Source organism: Mus musculus, chromosome 14, assembly GCF_000001635.26.
Source record: "Mus musculus strain C57BL/6J chromosome 14, GRCm38.p6 C57BL/6J".
NCBI lineage: Eukaryota > Metazoa > Chordata > Mammalia > Rodentia > Muridae > Mus > Mus musculus.
The window spans coordinates 76,249,055-76,263,521 of record NC_000080.6 but is presented as its reverse complement, the minus strand read 5'-3'; the positions used below and the strand labels follow the sequence as shown (position 1 = coordinate 76,263,521).

The window sequence follows — 14,467 nt, the reverse complement described above, 5'->3', positions numbered from 1 at the left end:
AGCACCAGGACTTGCACATCACCCCTCCTCCAACCCCCAGCAATGCCAGCTGGAGGGAGAATCTCCCAGCCAAACAAAGAAGAGATATAGATGTCCAGGCTTGAGCCTTTAACCACAGCAACAAGCCTCCATGATGAGACCCAGGGCTTCAAAAGCCCAGCTACTAGTTACTGGGCAGATTTCTCTCCATCATTTCCACCTGTGTGGAGTTGGTTGTGAGGATTGATGTTGCATGTCCCATTCTAGACCAAAACCAAACCAAACGTAAATAACATGGTAAGTTACCAAAAGTTTCAGAGACTTGGCTGCAGGCACAAAATACATTATGGAACAGTTGGCTGACACCAGAAACCAAACTTCCCATTCCTGGTTCCTAAAACATTCTTTTTTGATAGTATAGACGCTTTCTACATTGTTTTATGAGCACGGATCACAAGAGAGGCACTTCTTGCTTGAGGACACAAATTTCCGTAAGTTTTAATTACTCCAACAAAACCATTGGATTACTGTTTTGCCCCTACTGAATGATATTGTTTAACTTTCAGAAATTTTAGAATTGGAGATTTCAGTTTAAGGGCTGGATTTCCCTTAAATATGCTTTCAGTTGCCAACCCCAGCTCCCATTAACTCTCTCCTAATTTTTATCAACCTCTTTATACAGTCTCGTCCAGTGAGGTCTTCTGGCTATAGGGCATTGGGCTGTGGACTAAGAGCCACTCACATACTTGGCAGAAAGCAGACAAGCCCAGAGGGTCACAGGCAGCCCCTTCCCTTGAGGCAGTGGCTGGAAACAGCTTTCCCAAGGCCCATGTCTCACTCCCTGGTATTGAATTAGTAGGATTGTTACAAATAGGAAAGAGTAAAGCAAAATTAACCCAAGGGTAACTTTGGTAACGGGGAATCCTGAATGATAAAGGAAATGAAAAACATTGGTCTTTCAAGCCCAATGAATCCCCCTCATGATCGAGCATGGGTACCAGAAATGGAACTCTTGATGCTAATGGTATCTCTGGTGAATGAGAATGCACTTGGCCAGAAAGCCGGAATATCACCTCCTCCCTCCCTTGGGTCCTAACTTCCAAAAGAAAGACCGAAGTTTGGATTCTTGTATTGTCCTCCGGAGATTCCCCTAGATAGACCCTTGATAGATCCCACATGCAAAGTGACAAACAAGCTTAATGAGACGCTCTGATGTAGAGCTGGATTAGAGTCCAACAGAGAGACAGGACCAACAAGAAATTTTGTGAGAGATAGAGACAGAGATTCATTATATGAGCAAGTGCCCAGCAAATCTGGGGCCAGTGAGCTGGAGAGTCAGCTATCACTACAGGTCTCACCCCAGGCCAAGTTTAATTGCACAGAAAAGTCGGCTTTCTTGTCCAGTTGGCCTTTAACTCATTAGATATGGCTGCCTCACACAGGAAATGTGTGATGGGCTGGTGTGTAAACCCTCTCAAATCAGTATCTGGGAATATGTGGCACCATAGAATCCGGAGGTGGAGCTTGAAGGGGCAGCTGGGTCATGGAGACAGTTCTCACAAGCATGATCGGTGTCCTTGGGAACGTGTCCATGGAAAAGTACCTCTCCTATATGCCGTGGAAGGATAGGAGAACTCAGGAGTCTAACACGCTGGCTCTCGCTCTTGGACTTCAACTTCAAGAATTATGAGTAATCGACCTGCTTATGAGACACCCAGCCCGTGGTGTTTGTTACAGCAGCAGATACTGACTAAGACGAAAAGCAACCTGCTGTAGTCAGGATAATCAAACCACCAGGAAGACATTCAGGGCAAGTGAACTCATGGGATGAACCCCCTCAGGAGATGTCCCAAGCTCCAGGGGCTCCATCCGTACCCGCGCTCCATCAGAAGGAGGATGCACGTTGCTTGAGAAACCAACTCTGGACTCATGCATGATTCCCAGTTACCAGCAATGGAAACCAAATTGAGTTAAAATCTTGTAGACAGGCATCTGTTGGCAGGAAATCAAGTCACAGATAACAATGACAAAGGGCTAGAAACATGACTTAAACGTAATAGAGAGTCAGGGCCAACTTCTCGACACTACTCTTAACACATAGCTCCCGCCATTAAAGCCACAGAATGGCCATTGCCAAACCCTTTGGGGAGGCTCTAAATAGAAAGGTCACCCTTCATCTGTCTCTGTGTCACACATTCAGGGGTTGGAGGTGTCCCTGGTGCACAGGACATGTGCCTTCATCCTGATGTCAGAGGAAGGAAGAGAAAATGTCTTTCCTTTCTGTATCCTTTATGAGCGTTAGGGCTCCACCTCCCACTTACACAGCTTCTGTGAGAGCAGATCTACTACTCAGGGAATTGATTGGTCAGGCCTAGAATGAAACCAGCTGAAGGCAAACAAGCCAATTGGTAAACTTGGAATGAGGAATTATAATCAAGAAGAGGAAACAGCATCCGAGAAAGGGCAGCCAGTCCTCTTGCTTTTAGATGGGTTGTTTGAGTCCCAAGCAGAGATTCTGAAAAGAGTCTCTTAGCCAATTAGCTTCCTGAGAAACACCTAGTGTGATTCAAAGGCACAAAAGAACAACCCTTGCAAAATAAATGGGCCTTCAGTCTCTGCTCCTTCTATGACGTTCTGTTTTCACTTAGCTGGAATGAAAAAGGAAAAAACCCAGGTCCCTTGCTCTGTCTGAAGTTTGAAGTTTCTTTCCCACACTTGCTTGTGTGTGTGCAGGGTGGGGGGTTTTCTGGGGCTAAACCCAGGGTCTGGCGCACAGTAGGCAAGCACCAAGCTACATCTCCAGCCCTTATCGATTGATGTTTCTCTCTAGAAATGATACCTGTGTAGATACCCAATGCCTATTTAAAAAAAAAATCTAGTGAAAACTACAGTCCTTTTCCCTGAAATATGCATATCTTCTATTGAAAGATAAAGCGTCAACAAATTTAGTTAGATGACCTAATTGGCTTTTTCTTGTGATTTCTACCTGAGTCTGTCAGCATCTCCTCAGAAGAGAGGTGAGCTTTGCTGGCCTTTCATAAGAACAGTAGAGCACCCGAAAGAACAGCGTCGTGCATGAAGTAGAGCTTCCTCAGTTAGTGCAAGCATCTCCGCCTCACACCAGCAACACCAGCCTGCTTGGGCACTTATCTACTCTCTTCCTCTCCTGGTTTCTCTGAGAGTCAGAATAACAACTTAGTTTCAGTGTGATGACAGATCTTTAGTTCAAGAACCTGTGTTTTGGTCTGTTGGGGCTTCACACAGAAGCTTAGTCCAAACCAATTATTTCCCATAAAGTTTATTTAACTTTGCTCTAAACACTGAAAAATTTGTCCAGCTCTTGAGAAATGATAGAAACTCTCAGAAAGAATCTAACAAACTGAAATGTCATAGCTTGGAGCCAGCAAAAATGACCCAGTGGGTAAAAAACCTAATTACACAAGCCTGAGGACCTGGAGGCCTCATGTTTTTTTGTTTTTGTTTTATTTTTATTTTTTTAAAAGACTATATATATTTGGTCAGAATGGATAATCCTAGCACCCCTGTGGAGATATGGAATTGAAGACCAGAGAATTGGCTGTCTGGATTTATGCGGGTCTGCCAGCCTAGGCAACAATGTGAAAGGCATGAACCAACTGGCAGAGGTTGTCCTCTGACCTCCACATTCACCAGGGCGTGTGTTCACATGCACAAGCATGTGCATGCGCTCCATGATCTAAGGTTAAGAAAAGTTAGGGTGGGCTCTAATCCAGCATGACCAAAGTTGTTATTTTTTTTTTTAATGAAATTTCAAGGACTAGAGAGATAGCTCAGTGGTTAAGAGCACTTACTGCTCTTGCAGAGGATTTGAGGCAGCTCACAACTGCCTATAAGTCAACTCCAGAGGATCCAATGCCCCTTCTGGTTTCTGTGGGCATGTGTACACACTTACACACACACACACACACACACACACACACACACACACACACACACACACTATCTCAGGAACCCCCGAGTCTCTCAGAAGCTGGGGATAAAGCATGGAGCAGATTCTCTCTCAGATCCCTCCCAGCACCATCATTTCGGGCTCCTGAGCCATGACACAGGTTTTTGTTTCGGGGCCACTCAGGCTGGTATTCTTTGTTACAAACACACCAGGAAACCAACAGAATTCCCTGAGTCATCTGCCCAAACCAGGACCTGTCCACATTTCCTAACGTCCTCTCGGGACCCTGTTCCCCTCACTTAGAGAAAGAAAACAAACAAACAAACAAACAAACAAACAGAAACAATTTTTGAGAGTACTCCATTGTTGGAGCTGCTCTGTGGTTCTTCTTGTGTTTAATCCTCAGTCCAAGGAAGTATTCGATTCTGTCTCTGCTTCATGGATGAGCACATAGAGAAAAGGATAGCAAAACACACAAACAAATCAATCAGTCAATCAATCAATCAATAAACAAGATTCCAAAGCCAATGTTTCTGCCACTCTTTCTTCCACTTCTTCATTCAGCATCAGGGGATTCATCTTTTCAAGAGTGCCTGACCTCTGACTTTCCTCACGGTCTCCTCATCTCCAGCAGGAAGAAGGTGGGAGGCAGAGTGACCTCTAAATAGAACCCCCTGGTGCCTAGGCTCACACACTCCACACATCTTACAGAGGTATTCAGGAAAACCTCAACTAATTAAACTGACTCTACAGAATGCCAGGAAGCAATTAAAACAAAACAAAACAAAAGGAGTTACAGGCTGTCTAATTAAGCAGTGTTTTATTACTTTCAACGTGTACATGAAGCATAAGTAAGCTAGCATGCTTGGGGCAGATTTGGGAGACCTGCTTTAATGAGTAAGTATGGTTTTGAAATTAGCTTCCCATTGTTTTGAGCAAATCCCCTATGCGATCCTGAGGGTAGTTGCTTTCTTATTCAGGAAAACACTGTCTCTCTCTTCTCTGACTTCCCCTGCTGGGCCCATGGTGGTTACTGGGAACTTAGAGAAAACCAGATGTGATGCCATCACAGCCAAGATCACAGGTGGTTGCTGTCAGGCCTGGACTCCTGAGGCCACCAGACCTAGCCGACCTCCGAGAAACCAAATGTTTTTTTTTTTTTTTTTAATTCCTACATCTTCACTCGTGGGTCCTCCCTACTCCAATGAGAACCTCAGACCCCGACCTAATAGAAATTCAATCTCTGGAGACCTAAGACCTAAGGCAGGAAACTGGCCTTGCTCTCAGACCTTCTCCACTGCCTACTTCTCTGGAGTTGGTCCTAAGCACTTCTGCTGAAGGGGGTACTACTGATTGTCAGCCCCGAACTCCACACAGCCACCTGCCACCTCACCGAACAGTGTCACATTGTCTACTGGTGTTTCACACACCATCTAGACACTAGCTTAGAAAAATCAAGGTTTTGAATCACCCAAGTTTCAGATTCTAGGTTTTGGTGTTTTGTTTTGTTTTGTTTTGTTTTTTTGAGGAAGGTGATGGGTAACAGTGGCCATTCATTGTTACCCATAGTCTCTCTGTTTGCCTGCTGGCCCCAGACCTATCCACTCTGTTTCGCCACATTCAATGCACCATACGGTCTAAGAACTGTATCCCATGACCCTCCGACCTTCCACTGTGCAGTGGGATTCTACCGTACTGTGGGTATTTATTCCTGCAGACTCTTCACCAGTGAATGAAGATTTGGTGGGGGCAGCATTCCTGGAAACCCAATTGTGGCCACCAAACTTTTTGTTTGTTTCCTTTAGCTGTTGTTTCCTCTAGGCTTAGCAGTGATAGCCACTTTCCTAAAACTGCTGGCTCTTCTGCATCTCCTGCGATCTCCTGTGATGGCGCCAGCCATGTCTGCAAATACACCCTCCAGCAATTTGCATGAAGCATCTCTTTTTGGTTAGAACCCTGGGGGACACACCACTGTTTCTCTAGTACCCAGCCTGTGGGCAAACAGTGAACACTCAAATACTTGCCCCCTCCCTTCCTCTGCCTGCTCCCACCCCACTTCCTTAGTATCCCTTCCTTAGACTTTTAGATCTTCTGTTTTTGCTTTATGAGCTTGCTTCCCTGTGCTAGATAGCATTATGACAACTTGACACAAGCTAAAGACACCTGAGAGGAGGGAGCCTTGAGAAAAGCTGCCTCCATCGGACTACAGGAAAGCCTGTAGGACATTTTCTTAATCAGTGATTGACGGTGGAGGGCCCAGCCCATGAGGTGCAAACCATTAAAGAGCCTACGGCCTCTGCATCAGCTCCTGCCTTCAGGTTCCTTCCAGCCTGGTTTAAGTTCCTGCCCTGACTTCCTTAAGTGATGAACTGTAATATGGATGTATAAGCCAAATAAGCCCTTCCTCCCCAACTTGCTTTGGAGATGGTGTTCATCACAGCAATAGTAACCCAAACTAAGATGCTCCCAGGAAGTGACCTGAAGAGACAATGAATGGCCACTGTTACCCATCACCTGCCTCAAAAAAAACCAAAAAACAAAAAACAAACCTAGAATCTGAAACTTGGGTGATTCAAAAACTTGATTTTTCTAAGCTAGTGTCTAGATGGTGTGTGAAACACCAGTAGTCAATGTGACACTGGTCGGTGAGGTGAGAGGTGGCTGTGTGGAGGTCAGGGGCTGACAATCAGTAGTGCCCCCTACTGCGTTTGTTGAGAGGAATTCAGACTCAATGCTGTACCAGAGACTTTCATCTGACTTTTGTTCCCGTTGATCTGTAAATGTCTCCCCAAGGCTCACATGGTACAGCTTTGGTTGGCAGCCAATAGCACTCTTAGGAGGCAGTGGAATTCTTGCTTGTGGAAAGGAAGTTAGGTCGCTGGAGGCGTCCCCATGGAGAGGACATTTCCCAGTGTCCATAGGGTAGGCGGCCTCCTGTGATGTGCGTTCCCTCCAAGACACTCAGTACATAGGTCCAAACAACCAGCGCAAACTATCAGCGCAAAGCTGATAGCTTTGGACACTGTGAGACAGACTCAGCTTTTTCTCCTTTCAATTGCTTCTGTCAGGCATGTTTGAGACTGGCGTGTGCTGGCCGGCTATAATGAAAACAGTAAGGGAGGGCACATTTCTTCAGGCAAGGCTGGAAATGCCTGATGGGGCATCTGGACAGTGAAGGGGCAATGTATAACTGTGCGAGCGAATTTGGTTATCAGGGTCTGAAGCAGGAAGGAGCATGCTCAGTAGGAGCGGCTGACCATCACAGGATTAACACTTCAGATGTACCATCCCATCTGTAAGTGGGATGGTTTTAAAAATTCTGCCTGCTTTGTTTTGTTACAATGTAATAAACATCCTTTTATTTAAAAGGGACTTTTCCCCCCTGTGGCTTAAAAGAATTGGGACATTTACTATGGCCTAAAAAAATGTGTGTGTGTGTGTGTGTGACACGGAGACGGAGACGGAGTCGGAGACGACAGAGACGACGGAGACGGAGAGCTGGGAAAGAGGGACTGAGACTGCAGGTACCTACAGAACCCAGTGTCAGATTCCCTGAGGTTGGGTTACAGTTGGTTGTGAACTGGCCTTCACTGATGCTGGGGACTGAACTCGGGGAACAGCACTAAGCACTGCTTAACCACGGAGTCATCTCTCTAGCCCCTTCTCCAAGGTGTGGTGGCACATGCCTTAGTCCCAGGACCCTGGAGGCAGAAGCAGACAGACCTCTGAGTTCAAGGCCTGCTTGATCTCCGTATGGAGTTTCAGGCCGGCCAAGACTACTTAGTAAGGCTCTGTATCGTTTTAAAAAAAAAAAAAATAATGAAAGAAATTTAGAAAAATCTCCATGAATCCCAATCTCCTTGCATACTCATTTGACCTGGATGCTCGGAGAGTGTCAGGAACACTGCAGACGGTCCCAGCCAGGGTGGCCGCAGATGGAGGTTCCAGGAGGCCTATGAGATGTGTAGACGGGATATGTTGGAAACCGCAGTCAATTTAGGGCTCGGTCATCTGAGTAGCCATAGCAATTCTGGCTCTGCCATTGGTCGCTAGCTGAGTGACCTTCCCCTCTCCCCGCCTCAGTTTCCACATGACTACAGTGGAGCTAATCCCTTCACCATAGCTTTGTTGGGAGGATTAACTCGGGTGACCGTGCCTAGAATAGTCCCTGGCCCTCAGCAGGCTCTGGGTAAGCCGGGCTGTGGAAAGCTGGCCGCAAGGCCTCCCTGCATTGGCTGCTCGCAAAGAATGTAGTCAGTGCTGGTGCGAAGCCGAAATGAATCGCTTTTGTTTCCCCCAGGCGGACAAAAGAGGTCCCCTGGCTCTTTCTGGGTGTGAAGGAGCCAAGGCAGAGCGAGTTCTGAGAGCCCCCTTTGTCCTGACAGAGGCCTGGTTTGTCAGACACAATGCCGCTCTGGCTGCGCTGGAAGCCAGTGCGGCTGTGACAAATCTGTTTGGGTTGGAGTGGCACCAGGTCACCACTGCGATGTGTCCAAGCTCCCGGGCTGCCAGGCCTGACGCACTCACGACCCGTGAATTCATTCAGGGCTGCCTTAAGCATGGGGCACTTTGAAACTTTGGGCTTTAAAGTCAGAGTCAGCAATTCCTTTTGATGACCCCCCCAACTCCCCCGCAGGCGTCCTGGGGCGTCTGGCCTGCCAGTGGGTAGAGTGGCTCCGAGAGCAAGCGTCCCTGTCAGAAGAGCAGGACTCTCTGTTGTGGGACGCTCCACAGAGCCCATGCCAAGTGCACATGGGCACTGGGACTGGTTACGCTCTTCTGCCATGAAAGAGAAGCAGAGGGGAGCTTGTAACAGAATCTAATAGAGGAATTCATTATGAACTGCCTGCCACTCAGGCTGTCTAGAGCTCCGGGTGTGGCGACTGACCCCTGGCAGTATGCCTGGCCCTTCAGCCTAAGGCAGCATGACAGGTGTGGCCCCTGAATTCAGGTTCCGCTTCGAGTTGTTCCCTGTCACAGTCGGACTGCTCAATCAGGGCTCCTCTCACTGGAACAGAGTGTAGCATTTTGAGAGCAGAGCCACACACATCGCCAGAGCTTTATTACACGTCATCTCACGAGGTGGCTAACGTTTCTTAAATTCTCTTTGACTTGTGGTACCTACATAGACTATAAAGCTCATCACCCCATGCACTTTCTTTCCTCATTTTCCTTTTTGTTGGTTTGTTTCTTTAAGATAGGGTCTAACCTAGACTGGAATTTATGATGTAGTCCAGGCTGGCCTACTTGTGCTAGGATGACCGTGTCTGATTTCATCATAACCACATTTCCTGAGTTTAGTACATTTCCATTGTACAATCCCTAGAGCTGTTTTCCCAGACTGAAATTCTGTATTTAGTAAAGGGTCTTTTTCCCCAGCCCCTGGAAACCTTTCTACTGTCTGCTTGTATTAATCTGAGCAGGTCACCCAATAGACTCACGTAGATTGTGTGAATGAACAGCATGCTGGGAGTAGTGTCTGTTTGTGACTGGTGTACTTAATCCCTGTTGTACCTGTCACAATTTCCTTCTTCCTTAAAGCTAAGAAATGAATGAATGTGATTGTGCCTTCTGTCTCAGCTCCACCCACAGTTACCTGGCAACAGCCAGGTATGCTCCTCCCCACAGTTACCTGGCAACAGCCACTATAAAAGGGACTGTTTGCCCCCTCCTCTCTCTCTTGCTCTCTCTTGTTCTCTTGTTCTTCCCTTCTTGCTCCCACTCTGTCCCCTCGCCGCTTCCCCACCCCCCCCATGCTCATGGCTGACCTCTACTTCTCTCTCTCTCTCTCTCTCTCCCTCTCTCTTGCCTTTCTCTGCCTCTACTACCCTCCTAACTCCCCTCCCCATGCCCTGAATAAACTCTATTCTATACTATACTGTCTTGTGGCTGGTCCCTCAGGGGAATGGGATGCCTCGGCATGGGCCCACTGAGACACCCCCTTTCCCCATACCTCACCACACCCCCATAGAACATATTCTCCCTTCTCTTTACCTTTTAATAAACACATTAGATTGTGTTCTCTCTCTCTTTCCGTCCCTCCCTCCTCCTTCCCTTCCCTCTCTCCTTCTAGTTTTCATTTTACTGTAAGGATGTTTTGCCTGCATGTAAGTCCGGTGCCCAGAAAGGCCAGAAGAAGGTTTCGAATCTCCTGGAACTAGAGTTAACAAATGATTGGGAGCAGCCCCACGTCGGTGCTGGGAACTGCACTTGGGTCGTTTGCAAAAGCAGCAAGTGCGTTTAACTGCTGAGCAGCCTCTCCAGCCCCATGTTTCAGTGAACTCTTAAATCTTGGTATATTCATACCTTAGACACAAGATCAGGGACCAGCACTCTAGATGACAGATGACCCACCTAACAATACACACAGTGCTTTTCAGCGTGCCAATAAAGGAGATGTGGCTGGCCTGGTGCTTCTGAAACACTCCCAGGGCTGGAAGAGCCGGTTGTAACTGACCAGGAACATTGCTCATGGCCATTCCGAAGTGTCCTCAGAATCCACATGTACTGTTCATTTCACCATGTATGGTCACCAGTCTTTAGATCTCTGGCTCACTGACCACCCTTTGAAAGCACTCACAGCTCGGAAGCTACAAAGACCGAATGCCTAGTTGCCTTTGCCTTGTGGTTTGGTAGATGCGATTGTGAACCTAACATTCCTGTGATCTTTCCAGTTCTCCGAGCTGCCTATTTGTTGCTGAGTGTCTCTCTGAAGGCCCCTGAAACACCGTTCCTTCACTGATAGTGTGAATGAAGAGCGTTCTGGGAGCAGTTTACAAACCTCTAGATAAACTATTGTTTCACTGAGAGTGTCTTTCCTCAACTACTCAGAAACTAGTGTGTGTCTCTGTAAAAGCTTGGCATGGCTCGAACAATTATGGCTTTACATTTCAAGGGAAAGGTTTCCTTTTGGGGGTGGGGATGGCGATAGTTCTATGAGAGTTATCTGTCTGAAATACAAGACCAGGGACCAGGGAGATGGTTCAGTGGGTAGAGGCCTGATAACCAGAATTTGGTCCCAGAAACTCTCTTTTAAAACAAACAAATATGGTGCCTCTCATGTGCAATCCCAGCACTCCTTGGGCTGCACCTAAGGGTAAACCATTGCAGCAGGGAAATGTAATTCTGTGGTACAGCGCTTCCCTTGTATGTACGAGAGCCTAGATTCAATTTCTTAGTAGTAGCAAAAGATAAAGTATTTTTTTAATTAAACTTTTTAAAAATAATGCAACCAGTGTTAGATGAGGTGGTGTATTAATGAACAGATCATGCCAAGCCAGCACAGTTCTCATTAGAGAGGTCTTTATTGACAGAGTCACCCCTGAAGGAGGTGGGGGTGGGGAGGAAGAAGAGAAGGAGAGAAGGAGAGAAGGAGAGAGAGAGAGAGAGAGAGAGAGAGAGAGAGAGTGCTATACATGCTGGTATGTGTCTTTTATCCAAACCATGATGTAGGTAACACAGGTGACGCAGGTAACTAGCGCAGGTGATGATGTGCAGGTGATGCGCAGGTGATGATGTATAGGTGATGCAGATAGAGCATGCACAGGTGGTGCTGTGGTGATGGACTCAGGAGGGTCATCATCCCCTTGTCGCCTAGGGATGACATCGTCGCTGGGTTCAGAAGCTGGCTGTAAAGTTTCTGGCTGCCCGTGGACATTTCTGATGCTAACAACCATTACACTTCTAATAAGATGGGAGGCAGAGACAGAATAGCCTGGAAGTTCTTGGGCCAGCCTGCATGGGGTACACACATAGCCGCAGAAGCAAGGAGGGAGGCTCTGCCTCAACAAGAACCCATTCTAGAAAATCATCTTCTGACTCCACACCCATGCCACGGTCCACACACTGAATATACATAAGTAGTATCCAAGAACAGGGGATACAACATAGGTTCCTGTCTTCCTGACACCGTGACCTATTCTTGATCCAACCAGGAAGGGGAGAAAAGGCAAGCTTGTGCAATAAACAATATAAAAGGTAAAAAAAGTTTTCACACCACACTCACCCGGGCTCCTTGTTAGCACTCTCTGCAGGCACTGGCTGTGGTCTGGGGCCTCTCTCATGGGGGCCCCATATAGCTGGGGTCACAGGCACCACTGCTAGCCCTTCCTGGCCCTGGTGTGAGCATTCTACTAATTTCCCAAGCACAGCACGAAGGATTTATGTGTAACAAAAGCTTCTTGTCCACACAGGTGGGGAAACGTAGAGGGAGTTGAATCTCCTGACTGCCGGAGACTGGCGGGCCACCTCGCTTAGAGTTATGAAGCCTTTGATTTAAGTAGAGGGAGAAATCTACTAAATCTGAGCTTAAGGGAGAAGGGGTTTATTTCAGCTCATAGTTCCAAGCTACAAAGGGAAAGTCATGGCCACAGGAGCCTGAGACCGCCTGGTCAAGAAACAACAAGCAAAGGCTGAGTGGTTGCTGCTCAGCCTCTTCAGTTCAGGGTCCAGCCCAGGAAATGGCACCACACACACATTCATGATGGGCCTTCCCTACCTCAATGAACTCAATTAAGAATATCAGTCACTGGCATGCTCAAAGGCCCTCTTCCATGTGATCATAGATTGGAGCATTGTACATGATGTTAAGTCAAGGTAGATAAAAACAGATGATAAGTGTGGGAAAAACACACACACAAAGATAAAAACACAAAGAAGAAGAAGAAGAAGAAGAAGAAGAAGAAGAAGAAGAAGAAGAAGAAGAAGAAGAAGAAGAAGAAGAAGAAGAAGAAGAAGAAAGGAGAAGGAGAAGGGAGAAGGAGAAGGGAGAAGGAGAGGAGAAGGAGGAAACACAAGAAACAAGGTCAAGAGAGGTTCATCTGATTTGAGAAGGGGCATCCAGGGTGCTACCGGCCATGTCATCAGGGATTCTCAGTGAAGGATTGGGGCTCAGGGCAGGGGCTCACCTTTTGTCTCAGCCACAACATGGCTTCCCTGTTAAAAAAAACAAGCAAAACAAAACAAAAAAAACCCCTTCAGTTTCTACCCAGCCTGTTTGCCTTTTCTGTTCAAATCCAAATACAGCAGCTTCTAGGTATACTCAATCTTGGAATAGACGGTCTTTCACATCAAGTATTTTTAAGTACACTTATTTGGTTGTTTATTATTGTACAAATGGTGTTGGCATAATGTAGGAGTTGCCGATTCCACCACTCACATGGAGAGGTCAGAGGATGACTCTATGGGGCCAGTTCTCTCCTACTTTTAGGTAGGCTCTGGGAATAGAACTCAGGTCATTAGGCTTCCTCAGCAAACATCTTTACCCTCTGAGCCAGCTCCGAGCAAGTGTTTTGACAATCATACCATCCACAGACAGAGATCTTCCCTGTGCCTGGGGCTCTGCAGGTTCTTCTGTTTCTTATACATTCTCCACAGCTTATGCTCAAATTAAATCTACCCCCCTGTCTTTGGATACATTTGGTGGTAGGGGACACCGGCTTATACTGTGTGTCCTACAACCTGCATTATGTTATGTGTGCATGTGCTTCATGTTGGAGAAAATCACAATGTCACCGAAAGCTGGAGCTCATGGTGGCTTCACCTAACCACAGTTGCCCCAGGAAGCAGAGCTGAACAAACTCCTTTTGCTGAACACATCAGGGCCTGTCCTAAAACCTTGATATGTGATCACTCTTTTGATCCTAAGTCACAGGTAAACTAGATGAGGAAATGGAGGCACACAACAGTTAGCATATCCAAACAGCATTCATGGAGAACTCAGGACTCCAACCACGTTTGACTTGTGTATATAACAGCTATCCCTAGAGACAGTTGAACCCTCAACTGTGCATGTCTGTTGAGATAATTAAATTGGAAAAGACAATACCGAGGCCTCTAGACTCCAAGATCAATTCCTGTACTACTCTTAATGTCTCTTTTCTGCATGAGGGGGCATAGCAGGCAGATGTTTTAGTATAGGTCCCTGTGTGTGAAGTGTGAATGGACCACATGTGTCCATTTGTTATCCAGAGGCATCTCTTATATTTATCTCTTTCTGGTCCAGTTGCCAGCCAGGGCTCTTTTCAGCTCTTCTGAGACAGCTTAGGGAAAGGGCTGAACAGGATTTCAGAGTACACCTTCAAGTCCAAGCAATAGCTAACTCCCTGCAGGCTTGTGGTGAGCTAGGCTTTTCCGTGATGTCTTTGGTATTGCAGGAATGAAACACACCGGGTATTAACTATTTCCTTAGAGATTCTAAAAGTTCGCCATATAAAAGCACTTGGAATTGCTTTTGAATGCCAAGTATTTAAAGTCCCCAAACATAATGACTTATTAATAAAGCTCCCCATGGCTCATAAATCAATGTTACTAACAAATCCTATTTAATCAGAGAATATAATCTGATTAACTGGAATAAAGCTGGCATCTAAGATCTCCAGCAATTTGCTGAGCTTGCACTTCACTACACAGAGTGTGAAATGTACAACCCATGCCCACACCTTCCCGAGGGCATTGCTGGCTTCTTGACTCACAGACAATTGTCAACAACCTCACCAGGGACCCTGTTTGTTCTGACAGGTAGCTGGCTTCTTTGCCTTCTGTGTCCTGAAGTCACCAAGT

The 14,467-nt window shown here is 46.6% G+C and overlaps 1 long non-coding RNA gene across 1 annotated transcript, besides 1 other annotated feature; it reads right to left on the bottom strand.

Annotated features, from left to right (window-relative positions):
- Positions 6,310-9,632: an enhancer, noted in NCBI's record as "VISTA enhancer mm1502". NCBI's record gives its function as "enhancer in: midbrain (mesencephalon)[3/3]" and the evidence as "EXISTENCE:transgenic organism evidence [ECO:0001131][PMID:17130149]".
- On the bottom strand, positions 11,192-12,060 carry 2900040C04Rik (RIKEN cDNA 2900040C04 gene). Its single transcript, NR_152108.1, has 2 exons — positions 11,913-12,060; positions 11,192-11,500 (listed from the first exon to the last, which is right to left on the bottom strand). It is a non-coding gene; the product is annotated as an RIKEN cDNA 2900040C04 gene (long non-coding RNA).
- Between the last annotated feature and the right edge of the window lie 2,407 nt (positions 12,061-14,467).